Below are 20970 nucleotides of genomic sequence, written 5' to 3' on the forward strand. Positions count from 1 at the left end.
TCAGATCGTAAAAACCTATTTTGGTCACATTCCTAATGTGTGATTTGAATTTGAGTTCAGAATCTAAAATGACATCTAGTTTTTTTTTTACCTGGTGTTTTATCTTTATTGCCCGCAAATTAAAATGTGCGGCCAGATTCTCGCTCTGTGCTTTGGCTCCACCAATAAGTACCTCGGTCTTGTCTTGATTTAGTTGGAGGAAGTTGTGAGCCATCCAAGTATTTAAATCACTAATACAGTCTAATAATTTATCTGTGGAGGCCAACCCACCTCTCCAGTCTGTCCAGAAGGAATTCATGGTCAACAGTATCGAATGCAACACTTAAATCCAAGAGTACAGAGAGCTGTTTGGCATCTATGTCGGCTATAAGATAATGTATCACTTTAACTAAGTCTGTGTCTGTGTTGTGGTGGGCACGAAAACCAGATTGGATTTTTTGTTTTTTTAAATACAGTTGGCACAAAATCATTTTGCTGTCCGAAAACCAAATACTCCAAAATTTTGCTTAAGAATGGAAGGTTGGAGATTAGCCCAAAAGTGCTAACAGCTGAAAAATCTAGATTACTTTTCTTCATAAGGTGTTTCACCATAGCATTTTTTAGTGCAGTGAGGAAAGTGCCTGTGATTAACAAGAGCTTGCATTTAAAACCGTTTTGAAGAAGGTGGTGGGGATAGGATCGAGAAGGCAGGTAGAAGGCTTAAGTTGTGATCACTTTCCTGAGCATCTCTGCGTCAGCCTGGGAAAATAAATCTATAGTGCCTTTCCGTGTAGGGCACATATCATCAAACTTCTCATCTTGCTTGACTGATAGCTAGCTTAGTGTTTGTTATCTAATCTCTGAAATATGCCGAAAACTTATCACATTTAGATTTTGAGGAAAGTTCACATAGGTTTGCGGGGATAGACCATCAATGGTCGAGAAGAGCACACTCATACTATTCTGATTATTAGTGATCAACTTAGAAAAATTTGCCCGGTCTGGTATTTCTAATTGCCTTGATACAGTGCATTCGGAAAGTATTCAGACCCCTTGACTTTTCCCACATTTTGTTACGTTACAGCCTTTTTCTAAAATGGATAAAACATTAAAAACATTCCTCATCAATCAACACACAATACTCTATCATGTCAAAGTGAAAATACATTTTAATACATTTTTGCAAATGAATTCAACATAAAAAACTAAAATATCTTATTTACACAAGCATTCAGACCCTTGACATTGAGCTCAGGTGCAGCCTGTTTCCATTGGTCATCTTTGAGATGTTTCTACAACTTGATTGGAGTCCACCAGTGGTCAATTCAATTGATTGGACATCATTTGGAAAGGCACACACCTGACTATATAAGGACAGACAGTTGACAGTGAATGTCAGAGCAAAAACCAAGCCATGAGGTCAAAGGATATTTTCGTAGTGCTCCCAGACAGGATTGTGTCGAGCACAGATCTAGGGAAGAGTACCAAAACATTTCTGCAATATTCAAGGTCCCAAATAACAGTGGCCTCCATCATTCTTAAATGGAAGCCAAGCCTCTTCCTAGAGATGGCCGCCCGGCCAAACTGAGCAATCGAGGGAGAAGGGCCTTGGTCTGGGAAGTGACCAAGAACCAAATGGTCACTCTGACAGAGCTGCAGATTTCCTCTGTAGAGACAGGAGAACCTTCCAGAAGGACAACAGTCTCTGCAGCACTCCACCAATCAGGCCTTTATGGTAGAGTGTCCAAACAGAAGCCACTCCTCAGTAAAAGGCACATGACAGCCCTCTTGGATTCTCTGGTCTGATAAAACCAAGATTGAACTCTGTGGCCTGAATGCCAAGCCTCATGTCTGCAGGAAACCTGCACCATCTCCACGGTGAAGCATGGTGGTGGCAGCATCATGCTGTGGGGATGTTCTTCAGCGACAGGGACTGGGAGAGTAGTCAGGATCGAAGGAAAGATGAATGGAGCAAAGTATAGAGAGATCCTTGATAAAAACCTGCTCCAGAGCACTCAGGACCTCAGACTGGGTTGAAGGTTCGCCTTCCAACAAGACAATGACCCTAAGCACACAGTCAAGACAACACAGGTGTAGTTTCGGGACAAGTCTCTGAATGTCCTTGAGGGGCCCAGCCAGAGCCCGGACTTGAACCCGATCCAACCTCTCTGGAGAGACCTGAAAATAGCTGTGCAGCAGCACTCCCCATCCAACCTAACAGAGTTTGAGAGGATCTACAGAGAAGAATGGGAGAAACTCCCCAAATACAAGTGTGCCAAGCCTGTAGCTTCATACCCAAGAAGACTCGAGGCTGTAATCGCTGTCAAAAGGTGACACAACAAAGTACTGAGTAAAGGGTCTGAATACAATACCGAGTATTGTCTGTAGATTGATGAAATGTTAAAAAAAATTGGGAACAAGGCTGTAATGTAACAAAACATGGAAAAGGGGAAGGGGTCTGAATACTTTCCGAATGCACTTTATATACGCCAAGTTGCTCTCTCAGAATATCATAACGAACCTGCAACTTTGACTTTCTCCACTTTGGATCTGCTTTACTGCAATTTCTCTTTAAATGATTTAGTTCCCTCACTCATCCAAGAGGCTCTCCATTTGGATGGGGCATTTTTCTACCTTACTGGAGCTATGGCATCAATGGTTGCCCTTTATTTGCTATGTAAGTTATCAACTAAATCATCACAAGAGGAAGGCAGAATAGGTTCCTACACTCAATCAAATCTGTAGCAACATCCGAGGTAAGATCTTAATAACGCGTTCAGTATTACCCTGGGCAACAAGGTAGTAAAAAAAACACACAGTGGTGATCAGATAAAGCAACATCAACAATAGAGGATACAGTGGGGCAAAAAAAGTATTTAGTCAGCCACCAATTGTGCAAGTTCTCCCACTTAAAAAGATGAGAGAGACCTGTAATTTTCATCATAGGTACACTTCAACGATGACAGACAAAATGAGAAAAACAAATCCAGAAAATCACATTGTAGGATTTTTAATGAATTTATTTGCAAATTATGGTGGAAAATAAGTATTTGGTCACCTACAAACAAGCAAGATTTCTGGCTCTCACAGACCTGTAATTTCTTCTTTAAGAGGCTCCTCTGTCCTCCACTTGTTACCTGTATTAATGGCACCTGTTTGACCTTGTTATCAGTATAAAAGACACCTGTCCACAACCTCAAACAGTCACACTCCAAACTCCACTATGGGCAAGACCAAAGAGCTGTCAAAGGACACCAGAAACAAAATTGTAGACCTGCACCAGGCTGGGAAGACTGAATCTGCAATAGGTAAGCAGCTTGGTTTGAAGAAATCAACTGTGGGAGCAATTATTAGGAAATGGAAGACATACAACACCACTGATAATCTCCCTCGATCTGGGGCTCCATGCAAGATCTCACCCCATGGTGTCAAAATGATCACAAAAATGATGAGCAAAAATCCCAGAACCACACGGGGGGACCTAGTGAATGACCTGCAGAGAGCTGGGACCAAAGTAACAAAGCCTACCATCAGTAACACACTACGCCGCCAGGGACTCAAATCCTGCAGTGCCAGACGTGTCCCCCTGCTTAAGCCAGGACATGTCCAGGCCCGTCTGAAGTTTGCTAGAGAGCATTTGGATGATCCAGAAGAAGATTGGGAGAATGTCATATGGTCAGATGAATCCAAAATATAACTTTTGGGTAAAAACTCAACTTGTCGTGTTTGGAGGACAAAGAATGCTGAGTTGCATCCAAAGAACACCATACCTACTGTGAAGCATGGGGGTGGAAACATCATGCTTTGGGGCTGTTTTTCTGTAAAGGGACCAGGACGACTGATCTGTGTAAAGGAAAGAATGAATGGGGCCATGTATCGTGGGATTTTAAGTGAAAACCTCCTTCCATATCAGCAAGGGCATTGAAGATGAAACGTGGCTGGGTCTTTCAGCATGACAATGATCCCAAACACACCGACTAAATACTTTTTTGCCCCACTGTATGTCAATAGAAATCCCCTTGGTAATAACCAGGTCCAGAGTATGGCTGTGGTTATGGATGGGCCCAGTAACATGTTGGATAAAGTCCATAGAGCTCAAAAATTAATAAATTCAATAGCCTTGAAGTCAGTCTCTTTGTCAACATGAATATTAAAATCGCCCAATAGAATGATTTTATCATAGTTCTCAAGGACAATAGACAATAGTTCAGAGAAATCAGTAAAGAAAGTGCGGAAGTGCTTTGATGGCCTATACAGGGTTCTGGCCAGCACTGGTGGATGACATTTAAACAGTCACCTGTCACGTTCGTTATAAGGATCGGACCAAGGTGCAGCGTGGTATGCGTACATTCTTATTTATTTACAGAATGGACCGCTGAACAAACTAACAAAATAACAAAACGAAACGTGAAGCTATACGAATAGTGCAGACAGGCAACTAAACATAGAACATGATCCCACAAACTCCAAAGGGAAATGGCTGAAGGGCTGAAGACACGAACCTCATGGCAAGTGTGGGGAGGAGGCACAGGACATACTGGACTCTGGAGGCGCACTGGAGGCCTGGCGCATGGGACCAGTACAGGTGGTACCTGGCTTGTGACACGCACCTCAGGGTGAGTGCGGGGAATAGGCATAGGACGTACTGGACTGTGGAGGCGCATTGGAGATCTGTAGCGTAGCGCTGGCACAATGCGTCCTGGCTGGATGCTCACTTGAGTCCAAGAAGTGCGGGGCGCTAGCACAGGACGCACTGGGTTGTGCAGACACACCGGAGACACAGTACGCAGAGCCGGCACAGGATATCCTGGTCCAAGGAGGTGTACTGGAGACCAGGAGCGCTGGCTGGATGCCCATTCTAGCCCGGCAAATGCGAGGAGCTGGAATAGAGGGCACCGGGCTATGAATGCGAACTGGAGACACCGTGCGCATCACTGCCTAACACGGTGTCTGACCAGTCACACGCTCACCACGGTAAGCACGGGGAGTTGGCTCAGGTATAACCCCTGACTCTGCCAATATCCCCGTGTGCCACCCCCCAAAAAAAATGTGGGGAGCTGCCTCTCGGGTTTCCGTGCTAGCCGTGTCCCCTCGTATCATCGCCGTTCCTCCTGTGCTATCTCCACCTGCTTCCATGGCAGGATCTTGTCCCCTGCCATTACCTCTTCCCAGGTCCAGGATGTCCTCCACTCATCTTTCTCCCAAGCCCAGGATGTCCACTCCTCTTGAACACACTGCTTGGTCTTTTTGTGGTGGGATCTTCTGTCACGTTCGTTATAAGGATCGGACCAAGGTGCAGCGTGGTATGCGTACATTCTTATTTATTTACAGAATGAAACACTGAACAAAATAACAAAACGAAACGTGAAGCTATATGAATAGTGCAGACAGGCAACTAAAGGGAAATGGCTACCTAAATATGATCCCCAATCAGATACAACGATAAACAGCTGCCTCTGAGTGGGAACCATATCAGGCCACTCTAGACATACAAATGTCCTAGACCTACAAAAACCTAGACATACAAAAAACCCTAGACAATACAAAAACTAGCGTACCCACCCTAGTCACGCCCTGACCTAACCAAAATTTAAAGAATACAAAGATATCAGGTCAGGACGTGACATCGCCAAACGAAATGTCCTTACAGCTGAGATCATTAGTAAAAATAGAGGCTGTCACCCCACCCTTTTCCCTTTTCTGATAGAGTATGAAAAGCTGTAGTCCGGGGGGGGGCTTTAATAAGAGTGGCACTACAGCCTGAAGACAGCCATGTTTCAGTGAGAAATATACAATCAACATTGCGCTCAGTAATGTGGTCATTCACGAGAAAGGTTTTACTAGTGATTGCTCTAACATGTAAAAGCACCATGGGTGGGCCACTCTGCCCCTGAGGCATCTGCCTCGAGGTAACCAATGGAATAACAAACAAATTATTAACGTTACTACCACGTTTTCTGACCGTCTCTAATCTATCAGAATAGTAGGAGATGACAGTTTGTATAAACTCACCAGAAGGTGGAGTTAAAGGAACATAAATTAGGTTACTCACAATAACTATAGTGCCATTTCTACAGGAGTTGATATGCTTTCCAAGTCCTCTGTTGCATATTCGGACAGAGAGGACTGGAGAACTACCAGACCCTGTATGTCAATCTCAAAATCAGTTTGCGATATTACTGGAAATAATCCGGGAATCCCTGTGGTTAGGGTGAATCCAATCTCTTTTTTTAAAAAGTGCTGGATGCTCCCACAGCAAATCAAAGTTGTCACAAAAAGAGACATTCCTGTCGTTGCAAAGTTCCTTCAGGTACTCGTTTAGTGCAACGGGTCGGCTGAAAAGTTCCAACCCCTATCAGTAGCACGGATGGCCCGAGACCCTTCTGTTTTGAGTCACCAACCTGCTGAACTGTCGTGCTCGTGGGGGAGGGGGCCACTGGACGGCAGCCGGCTGTTGGTATACACCCAGGATCCGTGCTGACTCCTGGGGGCTGGTAGGTCCTTCTCAAGCAGGGCAAAGCTGTTTGATAGTTGGATCGGATCTTCTCAGATAGATGAAGGGTGGCCAGACTGCCTTCCCAATCTCCTACGCCTTGCAAGTGTCCAGATTCCTATGGGCCGGGGAGTTGAGTTTAACATCTGTCTGTTGGATTGGGACAGATCAACGCCGCCCGACTCACCGACAGCTTTGCTATATTAAAACAGATTCGGTTTGCCTGGTCGGTGTACTTAGATGTAAGTACACACTTTTTCCTGGTCGGTGTACTGGTCGGTGTACTCAGCAAGGTCGGTGTACTTAAAAAGCAGGTTATCCGGGCCTCCCGAGTGGTGCAGTGGTCTAAGGCACTGCATCGCAGTGCTAGCTGTGCCACTAGAGATCCTGGTTAGAGTCCAGGCTCTGTTGTAGCCGGCCGCAACTTTAGCTATGATTAATGGTTCCGTATTTCACTGAAAGAATAAACGTTATGTTTTCGAAATTATAGTTTCCGAATTTGACCATATTAATGACTAAAGGCTCATATTTCTGTGTGCTTATTATAATTAAGTCTATGATTTGATATTTGATAGAGCAGTTTGACTGAGCGGTGGTAGGCAGCAGCAGGCTCGTAAGCATGAATTCAAACAGCACTTTACTGCGTTTGCGAGCAGCTCTTAGCAATGCTTGAAGCACAGCGCTGTTTATGACTTCAAGCCTATCAACTCCCGAGATTAGGCTGGCAATACTAAAGTGCCAATAAGAACATCCAATAGTCAAAGGTATACGAAATGCAAATGGTATAGAGAGAAATAGTTGAGGCGTCATAATTCCTATAATAACTACAACCTAAAACTTCTTAACTGGGAATATTGAAGACTTATGTTAAAAGGAACCACCAGCTTTCATATGTTCTCATGTTCTGAGCAAGGAACTTAAACGTTAGCTTTTTTTACATGGCACATATTGCACTTTTACTTTCTTCTCCAACAATGTGTTTTTGCATTATTTAAACCAAATTGAACATGTTTCATTATTCATTTGAGACTAAATAGATTTTATTTATGTATTATATTAAGTTAAAATTAAAGGGTTCATTGTTCATTCAGTATTGCTGTAATTAGTCATAGTTAAAAATATATATAAAAATCGGCCGATTAATCGGTATCGGCTTATTTTGGTCCTCCAATAATTGGTATCGTATCGGCGTTGAAATATCAGAATCGGTCAACCTCTAACACAAAGCTCTCTCTTTTAATAAACCTCAAATACACTACAATTTTACATTTCCTCCATTGCAGAAAGTTATCCTGCAACGGAATGATCCAATTAAGTTCCAACTTCTGAAGAGCAGCACCCACAAAAAGTATGGGTCATTACAGCCATTGAAAGTGAGCAGGAAAAATAAAACTGGCAAAATGGGAAATCGGGCTCCAAGGTTATATGGTGGAGGGAAAATAGAAAGCAATTCAATCCACCCTCAACTGGCATTGTGGGTAAAGAAGGTACAGGCATGTGCCACTGTACTTCAAGTGCTCATTCACTAGAGCTTCATCCTTTCTTTTTCAGCAGCAAGACTGCAATTTGGGTGTGTCGTACAGCCGCAGATAAGTATAGGCTGGCTAATATGTACTTACGAGATGGAGAGAAATACTTACGGCTAAATGTTTAATGTCTGTTTGTACAACACATGTCCAATTTGGGTGCTGGTGTCCTTTTGAAAGAGATCAACAACCAATAATTATGACTTTCTGGCTCTGTCACTAACAAGAATAAAGCTTTCTGAATGACACCTTTAATCTCAAAACAACACGCAGAGGGGAAAAAGTGCAAATGTGGACGTAATTTAAGTAATACAACTATAATAAATGTATAGTGTTTAGAAGCAGCATGCGCTTAATCACATAAGGATAAGCCAAACAAAATTACAACAAAAGAACAGGGTCAGAATAAGGATGAAAAAACCAGCAACATTAATAAATATGTATTCATTAACACGTGTGTTTTAGGCACTATGAAAACTATTGTGTCTTAATGAAATACACCTCTGGCCATTTCTATGTTATTACCATGGTTATAACCATCAGCAAGGCTGCAGGCAAGCTGCTAATGAGTGCAGCCAATTGTACCAATCTCTAAGTAGTCCATAACTCACATTCTCTCTCTCTCCCCCTCTCTCTCAGCTGTCAAACACCCTCACCTGTAAGTCGCCTGCAACCGTTTGCCCCTTTTCCTATTGCCAAGAGAATGTCACCCTAGATGAAAGAGAAAGCTAACAGGATCTACTCTTTCACTCTGCTGCCAATAGCAACTCATTTGACATCAGCATTTCTCATATATTTTCTTAAAAGACAACTTGAGCCTTAAAAATGTACAAGTCACTTAGCACTATAGATTGAACTTCAAAAACTGTTTCAATTATTTTGAAGTTCTGATATATTCTGGTGAAAAAATGCTGAAAAGCAAAGTGTATTGAAGGCCAAGTGCAGAGAATCTAAAAAATATATATAATAACCGTTGTTTTATATGATATTATCTACACAATCACAAACCAAATTGCATCTTAAGTTATCTATATATATTTACATACACACACATGACCTGTACACACACACATTTTCCCTAAGCACAAAAAGCTTATTTCTCTCAAATTTTGTGCACAAAATTGTTAACATACCTGTTGGTGAGCATTTTATTATTTGTCAAGATAATCCATCCACCTGACAGGCGTGGCATATCAAGAAGCTGATTATTATACAGATGCAATTTGCGCTGGGGACAATAAAAGGCCACTCTAAAATGTGCCGTTTTGTCACACAACACAATGCCACAGATGTCTCAAGTTTTGAGGGAGCATGCAATTGGCATGCTGACTGCAGGAATGTCCACCAGAGCTGTTGCCAGAGAATTGAATGATCATTCTCTACCATAAGCCACCTCCAACATCGTTTTAGAGAATTTGGCAGTACGTCCAACCAGCCTCACAACCGCAGACTAGGTGTAACCCCCCACAAAAACTCCACATCCGGCTTCTTCACCTGCGGGATCGTCTGAGACAACTGATGAAACTGAGGAGTATTTCTGTCTGTAATAAAGCCCTTTTGTGGGGAAAAACTCATTCTGATTGGGTGGGCCTGGCTCCCTAGTGGGTGGGCCTGGCTCCGAAGTGTGTGGGCCTATACCCATCCATGGCTGTGCCCCTGCCCTGTCATGTGAAATCCATAGTTGATTGATTTCCTTATATGAACTGTAACTCAGTAAAATCGTTGAAATTGTTGCATGTTGCATTTATATTTTTGTATTATATATATATATATACAGTACCAGTCAAAAGTTTGGACACACCTACTCATTCAAGGGATTTTCTTTATTTTTACTATTTTCTACATTGTAGAATAATAGGGAAGACATCAAAACTATGAAATAACACATATGGAAGCATGTAGTAACCAAACACATGTCTCTTGGGTAGGGGGCAGTATTTTCACTTCTGGATGAAAATCGTGCCCAAAGTAAACTGCCTGTTACTCAGACCCAGAAGCTAGGATATGCATATAATTGGTAGATTTGGATAGAAAACACTCTAAAGTTTCTAAAATGATGTCTGTGAGTATAACAGAACTGATATGGCAGGCGAAAACCCGAGGACAAACCATTTTAAAAAAAATATTCGGCCTTCCACTGTTTCCAATGGCTTTCATGTTTATTATGAGGCGAAGTCCTCCCAGATTGCAGTTCCTAGGGCTTCCACTAGATGTCTTTAGAAATAGTTTCAGGCTGGTTTATGGAAAAATGAGCTAGAAGTTGTAGTTTTTCTAAGTGGCTCCCATTTTGGCTGTAGTGTTTCCATGCGCGTGGGTGAAAGCAGGTTCTTTGTTATTTATCTCCGGATATAAACATACTATTCTCCGTCTTAAATTGTATCATTTATTTACATATTAGAGTACCTGAGGTTTGATTATAAACGTTGTTTGACTTGTTTGGATAAGTTTATTGGTAACGTTTGGGATTCATTTGTATGCATTTTGATGGAGGGAAACTGGTGGATTATTGAATGAAGCGCGCCAGCTAAACTGAGTTTTTATAGATATAAAGAGGGACTTTATAAAACAAAAGGACCATTTGTGATGTAACTGGGACCTTTCAGAGTGCCAACAGCAGAAGATTTTCAAAGGTAAGGCATTTATTATATCGCTATTTCTGACTTCCGTGTCGCACCTGCCTGGTTGAAAAATGTTTTTCATGTTTTTGTATGCGGGGCGCTGTCCTCAGATAATCGCATGGTGTGCTTTCGCCGTAAAGCCTTTTTAAAATCTGACACAGCGGCAGTATTAAGGAGAATTTAAGCTTATTTTGAAGTATAATACTTGTATTTTCATGAATGTTAAATATTTATATTTCTGTCATTTGAAATTCGCGCTCTGCAATTTCACCGGATGTTGGCCGGACGCTACCGTCCCACCTGCCCATTAGATGTTAACAAATCAAAATATATTTGAAATTCTTCAAAGTAGCAAGCCTTGATGACAGCTTTGCAGACTCTTGGCATTCTCTCAACCAGCTTCATGAGGTAGTCACCTGGAATGCATTTCAATTAATAGGTGTGCCTTGTTTAAAGTTAATTTGTGGGATTTCTTTCCTTCTTAATGCGTTTGAGCCAATCAGTTGTGTTGTGACAAGGTAGGGCTGGTATACAGAATATAGCACTATTTGGTAAAAGACACCATCCATATTACGGCAAGAACCGCTCAAATAAGCAAAGAGAAACGACAGTCAATCATTACTTTCAGACACGGAGGTCAGTCAATCTGGAAAAATTTCAAGAACTTTCTTCAAGTGCAGTCGAAAAAACTATCAAGTGCTATGATGAAACTGACTCACATGAGGACCACCACAGGAAATGAAGACGCAGAGTTACCTCTGCTACAGAGGATACGTTTATTAGAGTTACCAGCCTCAGAAATTGCTGCCCAAATAAATGCTTCACAGAGTTCAAGTAACAGACACATCTCAACATCAACTGTTCAGAGGAGACTACATGAATCAGGCCTTCATGGTCGAACTGCTGCATAATAACCACTACTAAAGGACACCAATAAGAAGAAATGACTTGCTTGGGCAAAGAAACACGAGCAATGGACATCAGACCAGTGGAAATCTATCCTTTGGTCTGATGAGTCCAGTCCATTTTTGGTTCTAACTGCCGTGTCTTTGTGAGACGCAGAGTAGGTGAACAGATTATCTCTGAATGTGTGGTTCTCACCATGAAACATGGAGGAGGGGTGATGGTGTGGGGGTGCTTTGCTGGTGACACTGGTGTGATAGATCTAACATTCAAGGCACACTTAACTAGCATGGCTACCACAGCATTCTGCAGCGATATGCCATCCCATATGGATTGCGTTTAGTGGGACTATCATTTGTTCTTCAACAGGACAATGACCCAAATCACACCTCCAGGCTGTGTAAGAGCTATTATAACAAGAAGGAGAGTGATGGAGTGCTGCATCAGATGACCTGACCTCCACAATCACCAAACCTCTACTCAATTGAGATGGTTTGGGATGAGTTGGACTGCAGAGTGAAGGAAAAGACATCAACAAGTGCTCAGCATATGTGGGAACTCCTTCAAGACTGTTGGAAAAGCATTCCAGGTGAAGCTGGTTGAGAGAATGCCAAGAATGTGCAAAGTTGTCATCAAGGCAAAGGGTGGCTACTTTGAAGAATCTCAAATATAAAATAGATTTTGATTTGTTAAACACTTTTGGGTTACTACATGATTCCATATGTGTTATTTCATAGTTCTGATGTATTCACTATTATTCTACAATGTAGAAAATAGTACAAAATAAAGAAAATACCATTGAATAAGTAGGTGTGTCCAAACTTTTGACTGGTACTGTATATACAATTAAAAGTCTCATTATTGCTTAAATATACCATGAGGTAAGGTTTAGCTCTTGCACATGCAATATTTTCAAGAATGGGTTATTATAACATTTATTTTCAGGCACTTCCCTCATGTCAGCATAAGTCTGGACATGACAGGTTGTAGCCAATGTCTATCACCTACACTTTGACATGTAGGCTAACTATTTATGTACGTTTTTCGGTTTTCAAATCAAATCAATTGCCTATGTTTGTTAATGGTCTTGGTACCCTAGCAGATGACCTTGGTGACCTGGCTTATTGGGAACTCTTGACCGAAATTGGCCTTGCCCCTAAAATCAAGAAATTCCAGGCCTGGTGCTAATCATAGCCTAATTATCAAATGACAATGAGTCACAGTTTTCTCAATGCAAGGTTTCTCAATATAAGGTTTGTGTTTTTTTGTATTACTTCTTGAAGGTATTTATCATATTAGCTCTGTGTTTTAATAGGCCTAAATAGTTGGACATGTTAGCCTACACTTGGGGGCACTTAGAAGGCTAACCTATATGAACGTGTTTGATGGGACTGACATAATTAATAGGCTATATACTGTAAAGGTTTAGTGTGAACGATGCGGGTGGCGGTATTTGTGCGCTGAAACGACAAAATGAACGGTCCATAACTAAATCCAGGCGAGCTACAGGTGCGCCGCGACTGTATTGTAGCACGTCCCGGGACAATGTGCTGAATTGGCAGCCTATTTATAAGTCTGCCATTTGAACGTGGACTGCACTCTAATGCCACTTTACCTTATGAGGGAACTTTAACCCACAGCACCTGCTCAAAACAAATTGGCATACGAGATCAACTTCACCCCAGCGAAGGGTCCCGTCGTCGGATTGTTTTTCAAACAGACACTCTCGCTTACAACGGGAATGTGCTTCTCTATTGGCTAGCTAGAGAGCACAGACAATTAAACTTAAGCTGAAGAATATAGGCACTATTTAAATTCTAGATCATGGATTTGAAATGTGTCCAAATAGCAATGAGGCTACTGCATTTCAATTATATGCTAGGTTAATTCGAAGATAAATGGGTTGGAATGTCACTCTCAGTGTCAACAAGTTAGAGGGATCAAAAATAAATACATCTATGTGGCATTGATCCGGATGTTACCACAATCCAGTTAATTACATTTTAGTTGTTTTATAACCGCATCACTGGCACGTGAATTCATTTCGATCGCCAGTGCGTGCGAGGGCTCTCTTTCAAAACGTTATCACCGGGCGTGCAGCACTCCGAGACGCATTATCTGAGAACTTGTGTGCACGTCAATTTGGGAAACTCCCTAAAGTGATGACCTATCTCGCTTTTCCAGAAAGGCTATGATGCTTCAGTGCGCCTTGTCCTCCTATACCCTGACATGTCAACGTATCATTACGTTCACCGCACGAAACCTCAAAGAAACGTTCACTCTTTCACAAGATAACACTATGGACTTTTTGTAGGCTAAGTGTTAAGTGCAAGGCAGAACGTACAGTTCTAAATGTCAGTCGAAGTGTGTGAAGCATGACTAAATACACGCTCCTCCTAAATCGCTACGCTCATACGACAATCAATTAAATGACATTTCGTAATTGTCCACCATAATAGTTATTGTCTTGGCAATCATCTATAACAACAGCCCAAGTCAAAAGAAAATATATAGAGACAAGTAGTCTAGTCTATAGGCTACGCTACATGCTGTTTTCAACTTGAAAACGTTCACGAAAAAAAAAATGTTCAATGTCGGCTATAGCCTAGGCAATCAGAATTCCAATTGAGAACAACTTACTTCAAGAAGTTCCCCTTGCTTCGCACCGTGTTCTCGCTGGGACCAACGTCTTGTTTCTTCTGTATTGTCTCCCAATGGAACCGTTTTAGAACGAAGGGTTACGTCTATTTTAATTTATGACTCACCACGCATTCTTTTAAGGTCAGTTTCCATGACCCGAGAGAGAGTAAACTTGTGAGAGAGACATCCCCTACTCGGCAGCGTCGACAATATTCCCATTTTCCAGTTGATTACAACTGAATCAAATTCATTCTGATTTGGACATGGCGCCGAAGTCAACCGAGCGCACAGTGAACAAACTCCGAAAGGCTCTGCATTTACAGTTGAGGTGGTGGCCCTGTGGCCAGAAAAGCGCACGTCGTTTCGATGAATAGTAGCCGGCTACCACTATGTGGACAAACATGAAACTACGTCCTATTACAATAGCTTGCAATACCACCGGGCAGCTATTTTCAAGCTGCGGGGCTCGCTCACAAAGTTAACGGGCAATGCAGAAAAAACGACTTGTAATTAAACGGATTGTGGGCCTATTACAGTGAAACGTGCTGACATAAACCAGCTTGCACGGAATTATATCACTTTAAACTACAGACATCATTTTACAATAAGCATTTGACAACACTTAGTTTAGCAAAGTAGTTCAGTCTGAAACACAATGTAGGCACAATATTTTGTAAATGTTATATGCAAATGACAAACACAATAGGCGTATGTTGCAAATCATTAGGCTACGTGTAATTTGTTCACTGACCAAACTCGCCTCATTTGACATTTTCCCTTTCATAATGACATGTAAGTGTAGGCATAGTAGCCTATCAATCTCAATGACAAAACATTAATAACCTCTTAATAACCTATGATGCAGGGACTTAAGCTACACATTGGCTTTCGACTGGGAAGCAACACACAGCCACGGCCAGACAAAGCACCACATTAATATAAATGTTGGGATATAGCAATAGGGCTATTCTTACCTTGGCTTGGTGTATCCAGTCTGTGGGCATCACGTTGTATTATCAAAGGACAACGTTGTCTGTATCAGTGGAGAAAGCAATACGGGCAACTTGTGTGGCCATGGGCCACTTAACACTCTGGTGCGCGAGGTGAAGTTCACTTGAGAGTCTCTTTGGTAACTTTGTTAAACTAGTCAATCTTGGCTACCCATAACTATTTTAAGCATTTCCCATCGTGCAACAATTTGAAAGTGAGGCGAAGTGAGTGAGTGTTCACTGTTGTCGTGCACGGAGAGTACTCATTCTCCCTAATGGATGCAACGAGAGAAACTGAGAATGAAAGCATTGAGAAGGATCGACAGAGAGCGAGAGAGAGAGAGAGCGAGAGAGAGTCTGTCACGTTTAATAAATTGGTATTTCTATAATGATAATGATCACTTGTTTGCTTCAAAATACAACGACCACAGTGCATAACTCGTTTGCTTTCAGTAAAACAAGTTTTCATTTTGGTTATTTTTAATATGCGAAGTGTATAATCTGCTTCTTATAAAAACGAAACGATTTGGCAAGAAAATCAGACTACCACCACTTTAGCAACGTCAATGCAACCAACCGTGCGTTGTCTAATGTCAATGCCTTTCATGGCACACATTCGTTGAGTGGCTATCTAAAACAAATATTGGTTCCCGGGTGACTTGTTTAATTAATTCGTTTGTATGACGCTGTTTATAAAAGATAAACAAATGAAGGCGTTTCACTTTTGGATCAAAATGTAATTATATCAAGCATTAAGAATATCATGACATGTCGACGACATTTTTGCTTAAATGTCTGTTGAATAATTATATCCCTATTTTAATAGAATGAAAGGGCTATTGCATGATTAAATGTTTGGCTATATTCTAAATTAGTAACATTTCAGAACAATGTATCTTAACGAATAAGATAAATATGCCAAAATGCATGCATGTTCACGATCAAAGCTTTTGTAAATCAGCCTATAGCCTATGAGCAATTATCGAATTTATATGAATTTGATATTCGTATAAATTGGAAAATTAATTGTAGCCTATTAAAAACGGACATGTAGGCTTTTTGGTTGTCAACCTATTCAATCCCATCTTAAAATACGAGACATGGGTTATTTATTTCCTTCAAAGATGATGGATTGACTAGACTATTGATAGGGACATTTTGGAGTTTGAAACTTTAAAATGAGTGCCTTTTAAAGATATGCCTGGTAAAATTGCAGACAAAAATGCAGTTCCTCTTACGCCACCCTGTGGTAAACGTAGACAGCTCAGCTCAAACTCACCAGAGTGTCTACGATCACTGACGGCCAGTAACGCACACTTTTGGGTGATGTATCAAAACGGTCAGTGCAATCTGGAATCCTTGGGACGCCCCGTACCCTAAAGCCTAACCTTAACCCATATCCTTGTCTGAGACCAGCCACCCGGACAGCTGATGAAACTAAGGAGTATTTATGTTTGTAATGAAGCTCTTTTTTGGAGAAGAATTCATTCTGATTGGCGGTGCCTGGCTCCGCAGCGGTGGTCCTGCGAAATCGAGCGCTGGAGAGGGAGCGGGATTAGGCGTGACAGGCTTGAAAATAACCATGACCAAATATACAGTGAGCTCAAAGTATTGGGTCAGTGACACGTTTTGTGGTTTTGGCTTTGTACTCCACACTTTGGATTTGAAATGATATGACTATGAGGTTAAAGCCCCGACTGTCTGCTTTAAATTGAGGGTATTTTCATCCATATCGGGTGAACCATGTAGAAATTCTAGCATTTTTTGTACATAGTCCCCCCATTTAAGGAGACCAAAAGTATTGGGGCAAATTCACATATGTGTCAGTTCAAGTATTTTTTTTTCTTCATTGTCATACTTCATGTGTATTAAAGTAATACAATGTTAAGAATTTCGTCACATATTCATAGCACAGAATGAATACATCAAGCTTGTGACTACAAATGAGTTGGATTCATTTGTGTTTTAGTTTTGGATGTGTTTGAGATTATTTTGTGCCCAATAGAAATGAAGGGTCAATAATGTGTTGTGTAATTTTGAAGTCACTTTTATTGTAAATAAGCATAGCATATGTTTCAAACACTTCTACATTAATGTGGATGCTACCATGATTACAGATAATCCTGAATGAATTGTGAATTATGATTTGTGAAAAAGTTAGATGCACAAATATCATAGCCCCAAGACGTGCTAACATCTGACTGTTACACGGTATTCAGACCCCTTTACTTTTTCCCCATTTTGTTAGGTTATTTTTAATTGATTCAATAGTTTCCTCCCCCCCCCTCAATCTACACACAATACCCCATAATGACAGAGCAAAAACAAGTTTAGATTTTTAGCAAATGTATTAAAAAATAAACAACGGAAATATCTCATTTACATATATATTCAGACCCTTTACTCAGTACTTTGTTGAAACATCTTTGGAAGTGACTACAGCCTCGGGTCTTCTTGGGTACACTTGTGTTTGGGGAGTTTCTCCCATTCTTCTCTGCATATCCTCTCAAGCTCTGTCAGGTTGGATGGGGTGCGTTGCTGCACAGCTATTTTCAGGTCTCTCCAGAAATGTTTGATCGGGTTCAAGTCCGGGCTCAGGCTGGGCCACTCAAGGACATTCAGAGACTTGTCCCGAAGCCACTCCTGTGTTGTCTTGGCTGTGTGCTTAGGGCCATTGCCCTGTTGGAAGGTAAACTTTCACCCCAGTCTGAGGTCCTGAGCGCTCTGGAGCAGGTTTTCATCAAGGATCTCTCTGTACTTTGCTCCGTTAATCTTTGCCTCGATCCTGACTAATCTCCCAGTCCCTGCTGCTGAAAAACATCCCCACAGCATGATGCTGTTGCCAACACCACCATAATTCACTGTAGGGATTGTGCCAGGTTTCCTCCAGAAACCTGGTAACGCTTGGCATTCAGGCCAAAGAGTTCAATCTTGGTTTCATCAGACCAGAGAAGCTTGTTTCTCATGGTCAGACGTGACGCTTGGTGCCTTTTGGCAATCTCCAAGTGGGCTGTCGTGTGCCTTTTACTGAGGAGTGGCTTCTGTCTGGCCACTCTACCATAAAGGCCTGATTGGTCGTGCTGCATAGATGGCTGTCCTTCTGGAAGATTCTCCCATCTCCACAGAGGAACTCTGGAGCTCTGTCAGAGTGGCCATCAGGTTCTTGGTCACCTCCCTGACCAAGGCCCTTCTCTCCCGATTGATCAGTTTGGCCGGGCGGCCAGCTCTAGGAAGAGTCTTGTTGGTTCCAAACTTCTTCCATTTAAGAACATTGTTGAGAATATATATATATTTTTAAATACATTTTTTTTAAAGTTTGGAAACAGTTAAGGAGTCTGAATACTTCCTGAATGCACTGTGCTCCATGAGCCACCCCAGAGATAACCCCCTTGAATTATTTCATTTATTTAATTGAACCTTTATTTAACTAGGCAAGTCAGTTAAGATCAATTTCTTATTTCAATGAGAGCCCAGGAACAGTGCCTTGTTCCGGGGCAGAATGACAGATTTTTACCTTGCCAGCTCAGGGATTCGATCTAGCAACCTTTCGGCTCTAACAACTAGGCTACCTGCCACCCCTTGATAGGTGCCCTGCCTCGAAAATCCATACACAAAATATTACACTCCGATTTCTTTTTCAGGCGCAAAGCTAGCTTCCTCTGCTCCGCAGACACACACAAAAAATCTAAATAAGACCACTTCTTGTTACTCTCACCGACGCCACATTATCCTCCGACGCATCCCAGATTTTCCTTGAGATGTCCAACAGATCTCCCAGGTAGCATTGGGCCAAAACCCTCACTAACTAAAAACTAGACTAGGCTTGGATTTCACTACACCTTTACTTCTAATTTTCTTTCCTTTTCACCACTGTAACCCCACTCATTCTCACTCTCTGTGCTCTCATCTTCACACAATGCATCGTCGGTTTCAAACATGACATCCGTTTCCGCCATCATCCGTGCATCTCCCAGCTGCCTTGATTAGAAGCAGGTGAGGCTACTTAAGGTGTGTTGGGGAAGGAAGTCCTGCCCCTGCAGGAAACTGGAAGGGGTGATTGGTGGAAGTCAGTATGTGAAGGGAATTTTCTACAATCAGTTTAAGAGCTAGAGCTTCTGGATTTAATAAAATAAAAGTAATGGCAAGTAGTAAAGTATTATAACAACAGAGAAGCACATTTCAAACATGTTACTAATGAAACATTACACTCAATGGGTTATTTCACAAATTGAGTTCCTTTCATGTCCCTCAGACATTATGCGTTTACATTTTGATCAAACACTCAAGTTGGCATTTGGATCAAATAAATCTGCTCTAACTAAACCATGTTAAAAATGTTTTCGTTAAAATAAATTATTTTTTCCCCCCCGAAAATCCACATTTTGGCATGTACCTCGTCATGTTTGTCTCATTACATGATTTTGCCAAGTTTCCCCCCATTGCAAAGCCCTAATTATTTTTTTTGCTTTGATGAAGTTCTCTGAAGAAATTATTTATTTATTTTGTATAAATTATTTTAAATGACTTATTTAATGTGATTAGCACTACTACCGCACTACTACTGTTGCATACAACAAGCTTCCAATCGTCAAACCTATTACCATCAACACTCAACTTTTAAAGTCATTTGTCTTCATTTATCCTCTTGAGATGGGAAAACATGTTTGTTATGAAGTTAAATGTGCGCTTCATGACAGAAGGTTAAACTTAGATGAAATACATATAATTTCTTTACAAAACAACCCAAAAGGCACTCTATTTGTGGAATGACACCAATCAATATGTTACATAAAATTGTTCAATCACAAACACTTAAGAAAGGCAGAGGTAATCAAGTTTAAAAAATACGTTTTCTAAATGTCGAAAATATCTTACAAAAATGTATTATTTAAATGATTCCAGAAACACATTTTCACCCTAATCAATTTAAGAGTTTAACTAATCTCTCATGCCAGATCTGTCAGATACTGTCACACTCTGGCCATAGAGAGGCTTTTATTCTCTATTTTGGTTTGGCCAGGGTGTGACTAGGGTGGGCATTCTAGTTTCTTAATTTCTATGTTTTCTATTTCTTTGTTTTTGGCCGAGTGTGGTTCCCAATCAGAGGCAGCTGTCTATCGTTGTCTCTGATTGGGAATCATACTTAGGCAGCCTTTTTCTAACATGGTTTTTGGTGGGTAGTTTTCTGTATAGTTGATTTGCCTTACAGAACGGTTCGTTTTTCTTTGTTATTTTGTTCGTGTTTTGAGTAATAAAGAATCATGAACACCTACCACGCTGGGCTTTGGTCCGATCCTCATTCTGACAAGAGACGTGACAGATACGGCATCTATGCAATATACTATGAGACACTTTCCTCTGACTCTGCAAAATTACTAAATCACACCTCAATTTGAGGCAGGGAAAAATGGAGGGACAGAGGGGTCCGGTTACACTTTCCTGCTCTCATCCAACCCCACGGCATCCCTCTGTGGTTCTCCTCTCTCTCCCAGAGGCATCGCTCCTTTCCTCCCGAATTCTCCACTCCTCCCGAACACTCCCCTTCTCCCAAGCGGTCTCCTCTTCCCAATCTTTCTCCTCCTAAATGCCTTCTGCACCTGCTTTTGTTGAGACGGAACAGTGCATTCTTCACCACGTCGTTGCGGAGTATACAGACAACAGGGTTAATGCATGGAGGCAACATGAGCAACACCAGCAATGTGACATGCTGGATACTCCATTGCTGAGACAAGTGAAAGGACATAGTTTGCTCTTGTAGTAGTATAGAGGTTAGACTATAGATGAATGGCAGCAGCTGCATTAAAAACATGTAGAGGTAGAAG

At 41.4% G+C, this 20970-nt stretch overlaps 1 protein-coding gene across 3 annotated transcripts in view; it reads right to left on the bottom strand.

Annotated features, from left to right (window-relative positions):
- LOC115134510 (transcription factor SOX-6-like) overlaps positions 1 to 15437 on the bottom strand; it is a 174054-nt gene extending 158617 nt beyond the window's left edge. Inside the window, exon 1 of one of the 3 annotated variants that reach the window (XM_029668558.2) lies at positions 15134 to 15437. The gene's annotated coding sequence lies outside the window, so the exon portion shown is untranslated. Of the gene's footprint in view, positions 1 to 14159; positions 14472 to 15133 lie in introns of those variants that run through there. The other 2 variants (XM_029668559.2, XM_029668556.2) reach the window with 2 other exon arrangements.
- Between the last annotated feature and the right edge of the window lie 5533 nt (positions 15438 to 20970).

The sequence above is a fragment of the Oncorhynchus nerka genome, linkage group LG9a (assembly GCF_034236695.1).
Source record: "Oncorhynchus nerka isolate Pitt River linkage group LG9a, Oner_Uvic_2.0, whole genome shotgun sequence".
In the NCBI taxonomy this organism is placed as follows: Eukaryota; Metazoa; Chordata; class Actinopteri; order Salmoniformes; family Salmonidae; genus Oncorhynchus; species Oncorhynchus nerka.